Source organism: Anabrus simplex, chromosome 4 (genome assembly GCF_040414725.1).
Source record: "Anabrus simplex isolate iqAnaSimp1 chromosome 4, ASM4041472v1, whole genome shotgun sequence".
In the NCBI taxonomy this organism is placed as follows: Eukaryota; Metazoa; Arthropoda; class Insecta; order Orthoptera; family Tettigoniidae; genus Anabrus; species Anabrus simplex.
In genome coordinates, this window is record NC_090268.1 from 345,830,039 (window position 1) to 345,843,705 (window position 13,667).

General features: G+C 41.9%; 1 protein-coding gene across 1 annotated transcript in view; it reads left to right on the top strand.

The window, feature by feature from the left end:
- LOC136872711 (neuronal calcium sensor 2) overlaps window positions 1–13,667 on the top strand; it is a 1,371,956-nt gene that overhangs the window by 609,997 nt on the left and 748,292 nt on the right. The window contains exon 4 of the mRNA XM_068227282.1: window positions 833–893. The gene's annotated coding sequence lies outside the window, so the exon portion shown is untranslated. The remainder of the gene's footprint in view (window positions 1–832; window positions 894–13,667) is intronic.

The window sequence follows — 13,667 nt, forward strand, 5'->3', positions numbered from 1 at the left end:
CCCAAAGCTCTTGCGCCAAAACGTACTGAGAAATCGTTGGTGTTTAATTTCGTTAAATAAATATCATTCCTGTATTAAGGAGAGAGTTGGTAAGTATTTACTTACAGTAATAACGCACGGCTTGCCGCGAGCGCGACAACTCAGTGCTCTGCAGGCAGCTGGAGTGAAGCTGTATTTTCCGCTTTGCGCTCAAGCAATTTCCTTCTCAAATTAATAATAATTGGTATAAAATCTATGGATACGATTATGAAAACACTGTAGTAATTGCAGCTCTCATAACGATGCTAATCACAGCTTTGTCCGACTTCGCACAACTGAGAAACCCATTACAAATTAAATTGATAACTCTTGTAAGTTTGAATTTTGTTTGCGACACTTAAGGCTGTTATGCATTAAAATTTTATCACGTTCGGATGAAGGTTTTGATGTTGCCTAGTTTTAAATTCGAGGTTTGTTTCTAGAATGCTAAAAAAACATGTCCACTTTTCCGTCCCTATTACAACACCTTCAGAAATAAACATGACAAAAAGGTTGTATACCAGTGTTAAACGCGAAAAGAATGCACCTATAATTTGCTACAATTAGGTTTGAGATTGATGCACCCATTCATCTTTTTCTCCAGTATCCCAACTTTTGAATCCAACAGTAAGTCTATCATGGCAAAGCCGATAATCGAACTGAACAGACGGCAAGGTGAATTGGCAACCTCTAAACCACTGATTCTTTTCTATTAAATATACGGTTTAGAAGCAGATATAAGAGATTATTACTTCATTTTGTGTGCGACTATGTATGTAATAGAATGTCTACAAGAAATCTGCTTCTCGCACAGGAACTGAATCAGCTGGATTCGCTTGCCTTGAGGTCGAGCTGCCGAGATTGGAACTGCATTGGTGAGTGCAACAGAGCATGTAATACTCTTCTTATGGCTTTCAATTCTACTAGATCGCTGCGAATTCTCTCATTTATTTCTAGATGTAGTCTGGTGTATTGCTGATTGATAATGTGAGGTATGTCAACTGCTAAATGTAAAGGAAAATTGTGTCGATAGAACGAGAGTATTATCCGATATCTAAACGAAGTAATCTTTGGTTACGCGATATGGATCATGTGAACTGTTAGCTGACATCCAACGGATGGTGGATCGAACCTCCCTCAACCGGCAGCCCTGAAGGTAGTTTTCTGTGATTTTCCATTTTCACTTCAGTCATGCGCTGGGGTTAGCCTTAATAAAGACACGGCCGTTATCTTCCTAGTCCTTTCCTGCCATATTCCCGTAGAAAAGATACAGAGTAGTCGGAAACAAAGTGAACCGAGTATATAAACGTTAGAGCCGTGGCCATACTAATAATAATTTCGTGTGGCAATTTCTAGCCGAGTGCAGCCCTTGTAAGGCAGACCCTCCGACGAGGGTGGGCGGCATCTGCCGTGTGTAGGTAACTGCGTGTTATTGTGGTGGAAGATAGTGTTATTTGTGGTGTGTGAGTTGCAGGGTTGTTGGGGACAGCACAAACACCCAGCCCCCAGGCCATAGGAATAAACCAATGAAGGTTAAAATCCCCGACCCGGCCGGGAATCGAACCCGGGACCCCCTGAACCGAAGGCCAGTCCGCTGACCATTCAGCCAACGAGTCGGACCGTGGCCATACTGATAAGTAATTTGAAAAAGTTATATCTATAATTCGCGCCGTTGTCATTTTATCGCCTGCTGAAGTTAGCCAATCAGATCGTTCGCGGGCGAATTCAAATGAGCTTTGTTGCTAAATCTGCACGTGGCTTGGTCGTGCTTGAGAGCCATGCCGAGAAATGAGCATCAAACACTAACACACCGTGGCTTTCAGCCATTGCTACCGTAACGTGCTTGCTGTGGGCCGAGCCTATCCTCAGGGAGGTCCTTATTCAATTTCCTCCCCTGGAGAAGTTTTTTCTTCTATTGGCGCTCTCAGGCCGGTCACGTGCAGATTTAGCAACACCGCCTCGTAAAGCCCATCTGAAATCGCCCGCGAAGCGATCTGCTTGGCTAACTTAAGCAGCTGATAAAATTACAACAGCGCGATATATCGACGTTTTCTTTTCATATTACTGATCAGTATGACCAACGTTCTAACGCTCATATACCCGGTTCACGTTTTTTCCGACCATCCTGTATTTAACTGCTGGTTTTACGTCGCACCTCCTGACAGGTCTTATGGCGTCAAACGGATAGGACTGGGAAAGAATCCATCGTTGCGTCAGCATCTCCCTAGTGTGAACATTGGAAACAGCAGAAAAAACTTTAAAGGTGCAGTCGGTGGGGTTCGGACCCATTATCTTCCGAATGCAAGCCAGCAGATTCGCGGCCCCGTGCAGCCAATTTACTATCAGTAATCTGTCTGACAAGTGCGTTAGTGCGATGTTAAACAAGCAGCAATCATAAACTATAGGAAAGTGTTGGTAGCACGGTTCTCCAGGTACCGTACGTTCTCCGTTGGAAATATTTTATAACAGGGTGAGTCCCGCAAGGGTTGCCGTTCTTCGTGCATATCGAGCGTCGGTAAAAGAGAGCGCGGTCGCCGTCACACCGTTCCCGTACGCCCGTAGAAAACCGATCAACTCCGATGAACGATTAATCTGATTGAAGAACAGTGTCTGTCTTTAGGTCATCAGCTCAGAGGCTGGTTGGATCCTCAAATAGCACCACCAAAGGCTATGCAGTTATAAGGAAGCCGTAAAAACCAATGGCAGAGCCCAGATGAGGCGTACTAGGCAAGATGAGGAGTGAGGTATCCATTGCTTTCCTCACTGGGCCAGAATGTGCTACTGCAGCACGACTGACCCTATGAGCAAGACCTTTCATAACACTCAGACACTAGTTGTGCTCTGAATGTCATTACTCAGCACCACCCATACCCCAGCAACTTCCATATTGTCACAGCCATGGATGAGTCTAGGACTTCAGTGGAAGCTACAGTTTGCTCTGGCCTATGCCAAGAGACGGATACAAAAGTACTGCATTCATCAAGAAATGGCAACAGGCCATTGAAGAACAGTAAAGTGTTGAAAATGCTCTCCCTCAGTCTACAGACAAGCAAGCCTTGTAGCGTCTGATGATATGGTTCACTCTCTGCAATTCAGTCTTATGAATCATCAAAATAACGATGCGAATTGCATTTAAAATATACAGCTGCTAAAATAATCTGTTCAACACTTAATTCAGGAGACATGGAACAATCCGGTCAATAACTGCTCTATAAGAAGCAGTCACGCTGTACGGAAGTTTATTGCAGACTTCCTGAGAATATGACATCGCTGGGCGAACTACTGTATATTGGTCAGGCGGTTATTGCATCATCCACTCGCCCAGACTCGGCACAGGGAATTACCGGCAGGCTCGCCCTGTACGTTGTTATTTCGTATATCAAAGATCAACTAACAAGGGATACGGAGGGGGACGTGATAAGCACTATGACTTAACGTGCGGACTTCCTTACTTGGCTATTCTGGTCCAAATGCCGATGATTGCGAATTGCAATATTCACCTTAAAAATCACATGGTATCTGGAATGGGATACCTTAAACTCCCGGCCAAAACTCAAAACGAAGAAGCCAGGGTGACTCCAATGAATGGTCCTTTACCAGGCGCATCCATAGAGTCGTCCAACCACTGGACACCCATCCTGGAGAGTGTAGATGGGAGTTTAGAGCCTTGGTACAGCTCCAATCCCATAAGAACATGAGACAGGTGCAGACTTAAACAGACCGACAATTTTTAGCCTTATTTTTGATATAGAGGCATATGCTTCCCCTAGTGCACCGTCACTGCATTGTCCTGCATAAGAGCCTTGCGGTGGTGTCTCAGCGGCGCAATAGCCGCCAGCGTCTTGGAAAGGTGTAGCAATCCATCTGATGAGCCCACTGCTACACTGGGGCGGAACGCTGGTAATTTCACGATTGAGAAAACCTAAAGAGCTTTAATCTTTTAACAACAACAACTATTATTATTATTATTATTATTATTATTATTATTATTATTATTATTATTATTATTATTATTATTATATGTGTTTATACTCAAGTAATCTGATATAGATTTTAAGTGACGCCATAGAGGTGGAATTTTTCCGAATGAGATATTATTTAACGACCAACTCTGTCTGTTGAATTCACTTAAATGGATCTAGGGTTAGAATTTTCGCTTGAAAATAGCGTGGGGCCCGGAAAGGCATCCGACCAAAACTGAAAAGGAGGCAAGTCCCCTGGAATATTTGGAATAAGGTGAAAATCGTTGATGCAGGGAGAGCGAATTGAATTTGTTGATAATTTACATGTCACTGACGCTGAAAACTCTCTTTATTTAGCGTCTTCGTGCAATAATTTACAGGTATATGAACACACTAACTACATTATAATAATATTGAAATATTAAATGAACTTAGAGAGAGAAGGTCAGCATCAGTCTAACAACTTCGAGTTCTGGTGATTAAAGAACAGCGTTGTCATCTACCCTTAGCTGTTAACAATTGTTAAATTACGGTATGTTTGCTGTTACAGGAAATCTGCAGTAGTTATTTACTTTTATTTGCTGTTGAGAGAGATTAAAAAGAAAGCCGTATGGTTACAATTCAGTTTGAATACCACTATTATTGTCCCTGACATAAAGTTGTACACCTGCCCTATCCAATTAGCCCTGACGATATATTTCATTTAGACAATCCAGCCGAGTATTTATATTTTATTATTGAAGCCATTGTACTTCGTAGCGAGTCTCTCTTTTTAATGGCGCGTTGAATGATGGTCACCATTAATTTCACCTTAATTTGCGAGAACTCGCCCTTGTTCAAATTAATCGACGGCGCAGTCACACAGGTATACACGGTGGTAATTTCGGGTGCTCGGCTTGGAAATCGCTACAACCGTAACAGAGTTGCACGATTAATAAAATTGGCAGTTGCAAGACTGTTTGCACGCCATTGCCACGGAAAGTACTAGCGTGCTCCTGATGGATTGACATTAAAATATGTTGTTGTTTGAGTCATCAGTCCATAGACTGGTTTGATGCAGCTCTCCATGCCACCCTATCCTGTGCTAACCTTTTCATTTCTCCGTAACTATTGCATCCTACATCTGCTCTAATCTGCTTGTCATATTCATATCTTGGTCTACCCCTACCGTTCTTACCCCCTACACTTCCTTCAAAAACCAACTGAACAAGTCCTGGGTGTCGTAAGATGTGTCCTATCATTCTATCTCTTCTTCTCGTCAAATTTAGCCAAATCGATCTCCTCTCACCAATTCGATTCAGTATCTCTTCATTCGTGATTCGATCTATCCATCTCACCTTCAGCATTCTTCTGTAACACCACATTTCAAAAGCTTCTATTCTCTTTCTTTCTGAGCCAGTTATCGTCCATGTTTCACTTCCATACAATGCCACGCTCCACACGAAAGTCTTCAAAAACATCTTTCTAATTCCGATATCAATGTTTGAAGTGAGCAAATTTCTTTTCTTAAGAAAGCTCTTCCTTGCTTGTGCTAGTCTGCATTTTATGTCCTCCTTACTTCTGCCATCGTTAGTTATTTTACTACCCAAGTAACAATATTCATCTACTTCCTTTAAGACTTCATTTCCTAATCTAATATTTCCTGCATCACCTGCCTTCGTTCGACTGCACTCCATTACTTTTGTTTTGGACTTATTTATTTTCATCTTGTACTCCTTACCCAAGACTTCATCCATGCCATTCAGCAACTTCTCGAGATCTTCTGCAGTCTCAGATAAAATAACAATATCATCGGCAAATCTCAAGGTTTTGATTTCCTCTCCTTGGACTGTGATTCCATTTCCAAATTTCTCTTTGATTTCCTTTACTGCCTGTTCTATGTAAACATTGAAAAGGAGAGGGGACAAACTGCAGCCTTGCCTCACTCCTTTCTGGATTGCTGCTTCTTTTTCAAAGCCCTCGATTCTTATCACTGCAGACTGATTTTTATACAGATTGTAGATAATTCTTCGTTCTCGGTATCTGATCCCTATCATCTTCAGAATCATAAATAGCTTGGTCCAATCAACATTATCGAATGCCTTTTCTAGATCTACGAATGCCATGTACGTGGGCTTGTCCTTCTTGATTCGATCCTCTAAGATCAGACGTAAAGTCAGGATAGCTTCACGTGTTCCTACATTTCTTCTGAAGCCAAATTGATCTTCTCCCAACTCAACTTCAACTTGTTTTTCCATTCTTCTGTAAATAATACGTGTTAAAATTTTGCAGGCATGAGATACTAAACTAATGGTGCGGTAGTTTTCACAAATGTCAGCACCGGCTTTCTTGGGAATAGGTATAACAACATTCTGCTGAAAATCGGATGGGACTTCTCCTGTCTCATACATCTTGCAGACTAAATTAAATAACCTTGCCATGCTGGTTTCTCCTAAGGCAGTCAGTAATTCAGAGGGAATGTCATCAATTCCAGGTGCCTTGTTCCTATTGAGGTCACTCACAGCTCTGTCAAACTCTGACCTCAAAATTGGGGCTCCCTTTTCATCAGCATCAACAGCCTCTTCATGTTCCAGAACCAAATTATCTACATCTTTACCTTGATACAACTGTTGGATATGCTCCTGCCATCTTTCTGCTTTGTCTTCTTTCCCTAGAAGTGGTTTTCCATCTGAGCTCTTAATATTCATACACCTAGATTTCCTTTCTCCAAAGGTTTCCTTGATTTTCCTGTATGCAGCATCTACCCTTCCCAGGACCATACAGCCTTCGACATCCTTGCATTTCTCCTTCAGCCATTCTTCCCTAGCTGCCTTGCACTTTCTATCCACTTCATTCTTTAATCGCCTGTATTCTTTTCTGCCCTCTTCATTTCTAGCATTCTTGTATTTTCGTCGTTCATCAATCAGGTCTAGTATCTCCTGAGTCATCCACTGATTCTTAGTTGATCTTTTCTTCCTTCCTAACATTTCTTCAGCTGCCCTACTGACTTCATTTTTCATGACTCTCCACTCTTCCTCTATAGTGTTTCCTTCAGCCTTTTCATTTAGTCCTTGTGCAACATGTTCCTTGAAACAATCCCTCACATTCTTTTCTTTCAACTTGTCTAGATCCCATCTTTTTGCATTCTTTCCTTTCTTCAATTTCTTCAACTTCAGATGGCATTTCATGACCAACAAGTTGTGGTCAGAGTCCACGTCTGCTCCTGGGAAAGTTTTGCAATCCAACACCTGGTTTCTGAATCTCTGCCTAATCATAATGAAGTCTATTTGATACCTTCCAGTGTCTCCAGGTCTCGTCCACGTATACAGCCGTCGTTTGTGGTGTTTGAACCAAGTATTGGCAAGGACTAAATTATGATCAGTGCAGAATTCAACCAGACGACTTCCTCTTTCGTTCCTTCGTCCCAATCCAAATTCTCCTACTGTATTACCTTCTCTTCCTTGGCCTACCACTGCATTCCAGTCTCCCATCACAATTAGATTCTCATCACCTTTTACATATTGTATTAAATCTTCTATCTCCTCATATATTCTTTCGATTTCTTCATCATCCGCTGAACTAGTAGGCATATAGACCTGCACTATTGTGGTGGGCATTGGTTTGGTGTCTATCTTGACGACAATAATTCTTTCACTATGCTGGTCGTAGTAGCTTACCCGCTGCCCTATTTTCTTATTCATTATTAAACCAACTCCTGCATTTCCTCTGTTTGATTTTGTGTTGATAATTCGGTAGTCGCCTGACCAAAAATCTTGTTCTTCCTGCCAACGTACTTCACTTATGCCAACTACATCTAACTTTAGCCTATCCATCTCCCTTTTCAGATTCTCTAACCTACCACAACGATTCAAACTTCTAACATTCCACGCTCCGACTCGCAGAATGTCAGTATCCATCTTCCTGATGATCGCCCCCTCTCGTGTAGTCCCCACCCGGAGATCCGAATGGGGGACTAGTTTACCTCCGGAATATTTTACCCGGGAGGAAGCCATCATCAGTACATCATTCATACAGAGAGAGCTGCATGTCCTCGGGAGTTAGTTACGGCTGTAGTTTCCCGTTGCTTTCAGCCGTGTAGCAGTATCAACACAGCTAAGCCATGTTGAGTATTATTACAAGGCCGTATCAGTCAATCATCCAGACTGCCGCCCTTGCAACTACCGAAAGGCTGCTACCGCCCTTTCGATGAACCATTCGTTAGTCTGGTCTCTCAACAGATACCCATCCGATATGGTTGCACCTGCGGCTCGGCTATCTGCATCATTGGGACACGCAAGCCTCCCCACCGCGGCAAGGTCACATGGTTCGCAGAGGAGGGACATTAAAATAACAAATTGGAATAAGTTTCCTCTGTGGTTAAACGTGGTTCGTTTTTCCTGGATGAATTTGGAATTTTAGAAACTTAAGTTGTTGCTAGTTCTTCATTATTGAAATCTTCTTGCATTTTAAGATCTTGGTTCAGGTGAGAGCAAATTGTAGTGTCCATTGCAGTAAAAGTGTGTCTGTTATAGCTGTGCCATTATACAGGGTGCTCCGAAACATTGTGAACAGGGTAAATAAGCGTTAGAACGTTGGCCGTACTGATACATTAAGTAATTTGAAAAAGAAAAAAGCCAACGTCGATATCTCCCGCCCTTGTCATTTTATCAGCAGCTGAAGTTAGCGAATTAGACGATTTCAGATGGGTTTTGCGAGGCGGTGATGCTAAATCTGCACGTAGCTTATAGCATGCTTGAGAGCGCCAATATAAGAAAAAACTTCTCCAGGGGAGGGACTTAAACAAGGACCTCCCTGCTGATATACTCGGCACACAGCAAACACGCCACGGTGGCATTGGCTGAAACTTACTGTGTGTTCGTGTTTCATGCTCATTTCTCGACATAGCTCTCAAGCCCGACCAAACCACGCGCAGATTTAGCAACACAGCCAATTTGAATTTCTTAGTCATTTTACTTGCATTTTCAGTCTTTCTTTTTTATATTTTGCTTACTGATGTTTACTAATTTTCCTAATTCTTTTCTTGTTATTTTTTATTTAAGGACGACGCACATACCCCCAGTCCCCGAGCCAGTGTAAATAACCAATTAAGGTTAAAATCCCTGACCCAGCCTGGAATAGAACCCGAGGCCTCTTGAAGCAAAGGCCAGCACGCTAACTTTTTAGCCTTGGGGCCGGACAAAAATTACCTGCGAAGCGATCTGGGTTCACGTTGTACCGACCACCATGTAGAACAGGGCCTCTCAGTCGCCCAAAATCTCACGCGTGGAAACAGCGGTGCAGTGATCCTGTGCACGGTGTATCGGTCCCGCTCGGCTCGGCTCGGACCAACGCTTCGTCTCTCGGCTACTCGGCTAAGCTCTGCTCAACTCGGCTCAACTCAGCTCGGATTTGGAGCTTTACGGGGCAAGCGAGGAAAAGGGAGACAGGGGAAGCGAGCGAGACGGGCGTTGGGAAACAGACGGCGCTATTGCTCCAAATCGAGGAGTGGGGGTCTGCACTCTGGTCAACCAAGCGAAGTCGTCTTTTGCATGCAGCAGGTGCATGCACTCTGAGAGGGCCTGATGTAGAAGCTGCTGAAATATGGAGGGTACTGAGTAACGATATTTCGACTGATTGGCTGAATGCTCAGCGTTGAGGCCTTCGGTTCAGAGGGTCCAGGGTTCGATTCCCAACCGGATCGGGGATTTTAATCGTGTTTGATTAGTTCTTCTGGCTCAGGGTTTGCGTGTTTGTGTTTGTGTTTGTTCCGACCCTTTCCTCTTCATATTCAGACAACATACTACACTACAAAGCACCACGGAAACATACAATAGTGATTACATCCTTCCATATAAGGTGGGCGTCAGGAAGGCCACCCGGCCGTAAAACAGGGCCAAATCCACATCAGTAAGCAAAATTATTTTTAAAAAACTTAAAAATGCAAGTAAAGTGACTTAATGTGACACACCTGCGACCCCACAGATGTGGGAAAAGCGATAGTAGAAGAAAAGACTGAGTTACGACATTCGGAACAAGGCTAGTGCGTCTTATTATTATTATTATTATTATTATTATTATTATTATTATTATTATTATTATTATTATTATTATTATTATTATTTAACAATTAGTTTTACGTCGTACCGACACAGGTAGGTCTTATGGCGACGATGTGACAGGAAAGGTTTAGAAGTGGGAAGGAGGTAGCCGTCGCCTTAATTAAGGTACAGTCCCAGCATTTTCCTGCGTAAAAAGGGGAAACAACGGAAAACTATCCTCAGGGCTGCCTACAATGAGGTTGGAATTCATTATCTCCCGAATGCAAGATCACAGTCGTGCGCCCCTAACCGCACGGCCAACTCGGTTGGTGTGCCTCTGATTGGATCCTTCGAAAATTATTAATCATAGGGTCAGTTATGTTGCAACTGCACTTTCTGATTCAGCCAAGCAAGCAACGGCAAACTATTTCGCTCTGTATCAGTTTGATGCTGCTGTTGGTTTTTATGTAATCTTCGACGTCGTCATTTGAGGATCCAGCCAGCCTTCGGGCTGAGGCCTTAACAGATAACGAATATCTGGTTATAAATGAAGATGTTATTGTATACATTTATAATGAGGACGTGATTAGCGTTGTAACTTAACTGCTGGCTTTCCACCCGAACGACCAAGGTTCGAATCTCGGCTGATCTCGGATTTAATTTTCACATGAAAAATCACATGGGGTCTGGAAGGGCCTCCAGCCGTAAATATTCAATTGGAACCCAACATTAGCCATGGTGGCTCCAGAAATATCTTGAATGTGCTGAACTAAGATTATATTTTTTGTCTATCTAGTCTGCTCCTGAAAAATATTAATTGCACAGTCCACGCGCAAAATGATTAACCTTCGTTATTTTCGACACTAATTTAGCTATGGAGACAATATACGTACAAATCACAGCCACATATTTTCAAAGGATAAATTCCAGAAATGAAGTGAGCTGGCCTTCTGAGCCCGGCTTGATGGGTTCGATTCCGCTCATTTCACTGGTAATTGAAGGCCTTAAAAAAACTCCTAGGAGGCAAAATTCTCGCACCTCGGAGTCTCTGGGACGTAAAACCATTAACATTATTATTCAAAATAAGAGAACAGCAAAGCCAAACTATGTAATATTATCAGAGTAATGTGGGAAAGGAAATCAAAGCAAGGAGAAAATAGGGACGATACATATACTGTAGCTAGTAGTAGGAAAATCTATGCGGAGGTCTTCTAGATTCTGCGACTTTCTTAATGTCTAGGAAATACTCCACAAGGTTTATGTTTGATACATTATTAAATGTGATTCGGAAAGGGGTTTTGGCTGTATATTCTAATTGTCTTTGTACCATTTTGTTGTTTGCAATGGTGGTGATTATAGCGTAGCAGAAAGTACAACGAGGCAAGCATCCTTATTAACACTAAACATAAGGAGAATGGAAGAGGTCCGACACTTCGAAAAATGAAGTTATCGGCGAAAGAAAGACAAGGGCCACAAAGGGTGTGAAAATGAAAAAGTTCCTGAACCTCTAAACCCTAATAGCGTCGGAATCGGAAAAGAACGAGTTTTGACCAAGGGAAATCGAGTAGGATAGACGAAAGTGAAGAGCCTGGCACAAGTATGTGGAAGGAATCCGAGGACTCAGATTAGGGACCCGTGGTCGTCAACCCCTCTCTCAAGTCTAGAGCCCCTGAGGCCCCCTTTTAGTCACCTCTTACAACAGGCAGCGGATACCGTAGGTATTATTCTACCGCCACCACCCACAGGGGAGTTCTTTGGAATATCCTTAGTATTTTGTACTGGAGATAACATCTAACTGCATTTGTTGGATATTATTACTAAAAATAAATACTCTGTTTTCAGCTGTTGGTCGTCCGGCGAAGGGGAGGGAAGACTATTATTATCATTCATTCATTCATTCATTCATTCATTACGTGCTCTACCATATGGTAGTGAATACACAAAGTTTCAGGTCGGATTTGAAGGATAACAATTTTCGTGCTCAGCAGTGAATGTGACTAGAACTTGGTGACGGTAATCGATAGACTGAATTGTGGAGTAATTATTGCACGCCTCATGATATGGTTTACTCATCAATCATTGTCGATTGTGAGAGCCGCGGCTTTGGTCTCATCCACTTGTTGGTTTGCGTCAGACCTTACACCAGTAATTAATTACTTTCGGTCCGATTGTGAGACCTGGGAATCCATCCAGATTGTCTTGCTCCTATACAGCATCTTCACAACATTGGTAAATAGCCTCTCGTGGCTTCAGTTGATAAATTTAAGAAGGGAATTTGGGTTCATTTTTCATCTCGACCATCCGAAAAGCATTTTCTCGACTTCAGCGGCAGGCGAATATCGAGATGGTGAATAACATGGCTGCTCAATCCTAGCCCCTGTTAATTACAAATGTACGAACATCATAGATACACAGGTGGGTATACTTTTCACTCGATTATATCTGATGCTTCTTCCGGTTTGGATCATTTCATTTTATTGAAAAAATATAGATGTCCGACGTTTCACTTATGGTATGAATAGGCATTCTTAGTGACAATGATTTATTTTATTTATTTATTTATTTATTTATTTATTTATTTATTTATTTATTTATTTATTTATTTAATTTGCTTTCTTTTTGACCTAGATAAAGCTGTGAAGTATTCCCTTACACTCAACCAAGGTGAACTATTACATGAAATTAATATACTTAACAGTTACCAGGAAGTTATGGAAAACATTAAGGTGCAGAATAACTATAACAATTATATCACAACTGTAGATAATAATAATAATAATAATAATAATAATAATAATAATAATAATAATAATAATAATAATAATAATAATAATACCGAGCGAGTTAGCCGTGCAGATAGTTTCGTGTAGCTGTGGTGAGCTTCCATTCATGAGAAGGTGGGTTCGAATCCCACTATGTCTGGATTAATCCACTTCTACTGCTGGACACCTTTCCTGACGCCACGGGTATGTGGAGGGATTTATTCACTGTCGTTGTTGTTGTTGTTGTTGTTTGAGTAATCAGGCCATAGACTGGTTTGATGCAGCCCTCCATGCCACCCTATCTTGTGCTAACCTTTTCATTTCTACATAACTATTGCATCCTACATCCGCTCTAATCTGCTTGTCATATTCATACCTTGGTCTACCCCTACCGTTCTTACCACCTACACTTCCTTCAAAAACCAACAGAACAAGTGCTGGGTGTCTTAAGGTGTGCCCTAGCATTCTATATCTTCTTCTCGTCAAATTTAACCAAATCGATCTCCTCTCACCAATTCGATTCAGTATCTCTTCATTCGTGATTCGATCTATCCATTTCACCTTCAACATTATTCTGTAACACCACATTTCAAAAGCTTCTATTCTCTTTCTTTCTGAGCTAGTTATCGTCCATGTTTCACTTCCATACAATGCCACGCTCCACACGAAAGTCTTCAAAAAACTTTCTAATTCCTATATCAATGTTTGAAGTGAGCAAATTTCTTTTCTTAAGAAAGCTCTTCCTTGCTTGTGCTAGTCTGCATCTTATGTCCTCTTTACTTCTGCCATTGTTAGTTATTTTACTACCCAAGTAACAACATCCATCTACTTCCTTTAAGACTTCATTTCCTAATCTAATATTTCCTGCATCGCCTGCCTTGTTCGACTGCACTCCATTACTTGTGTTT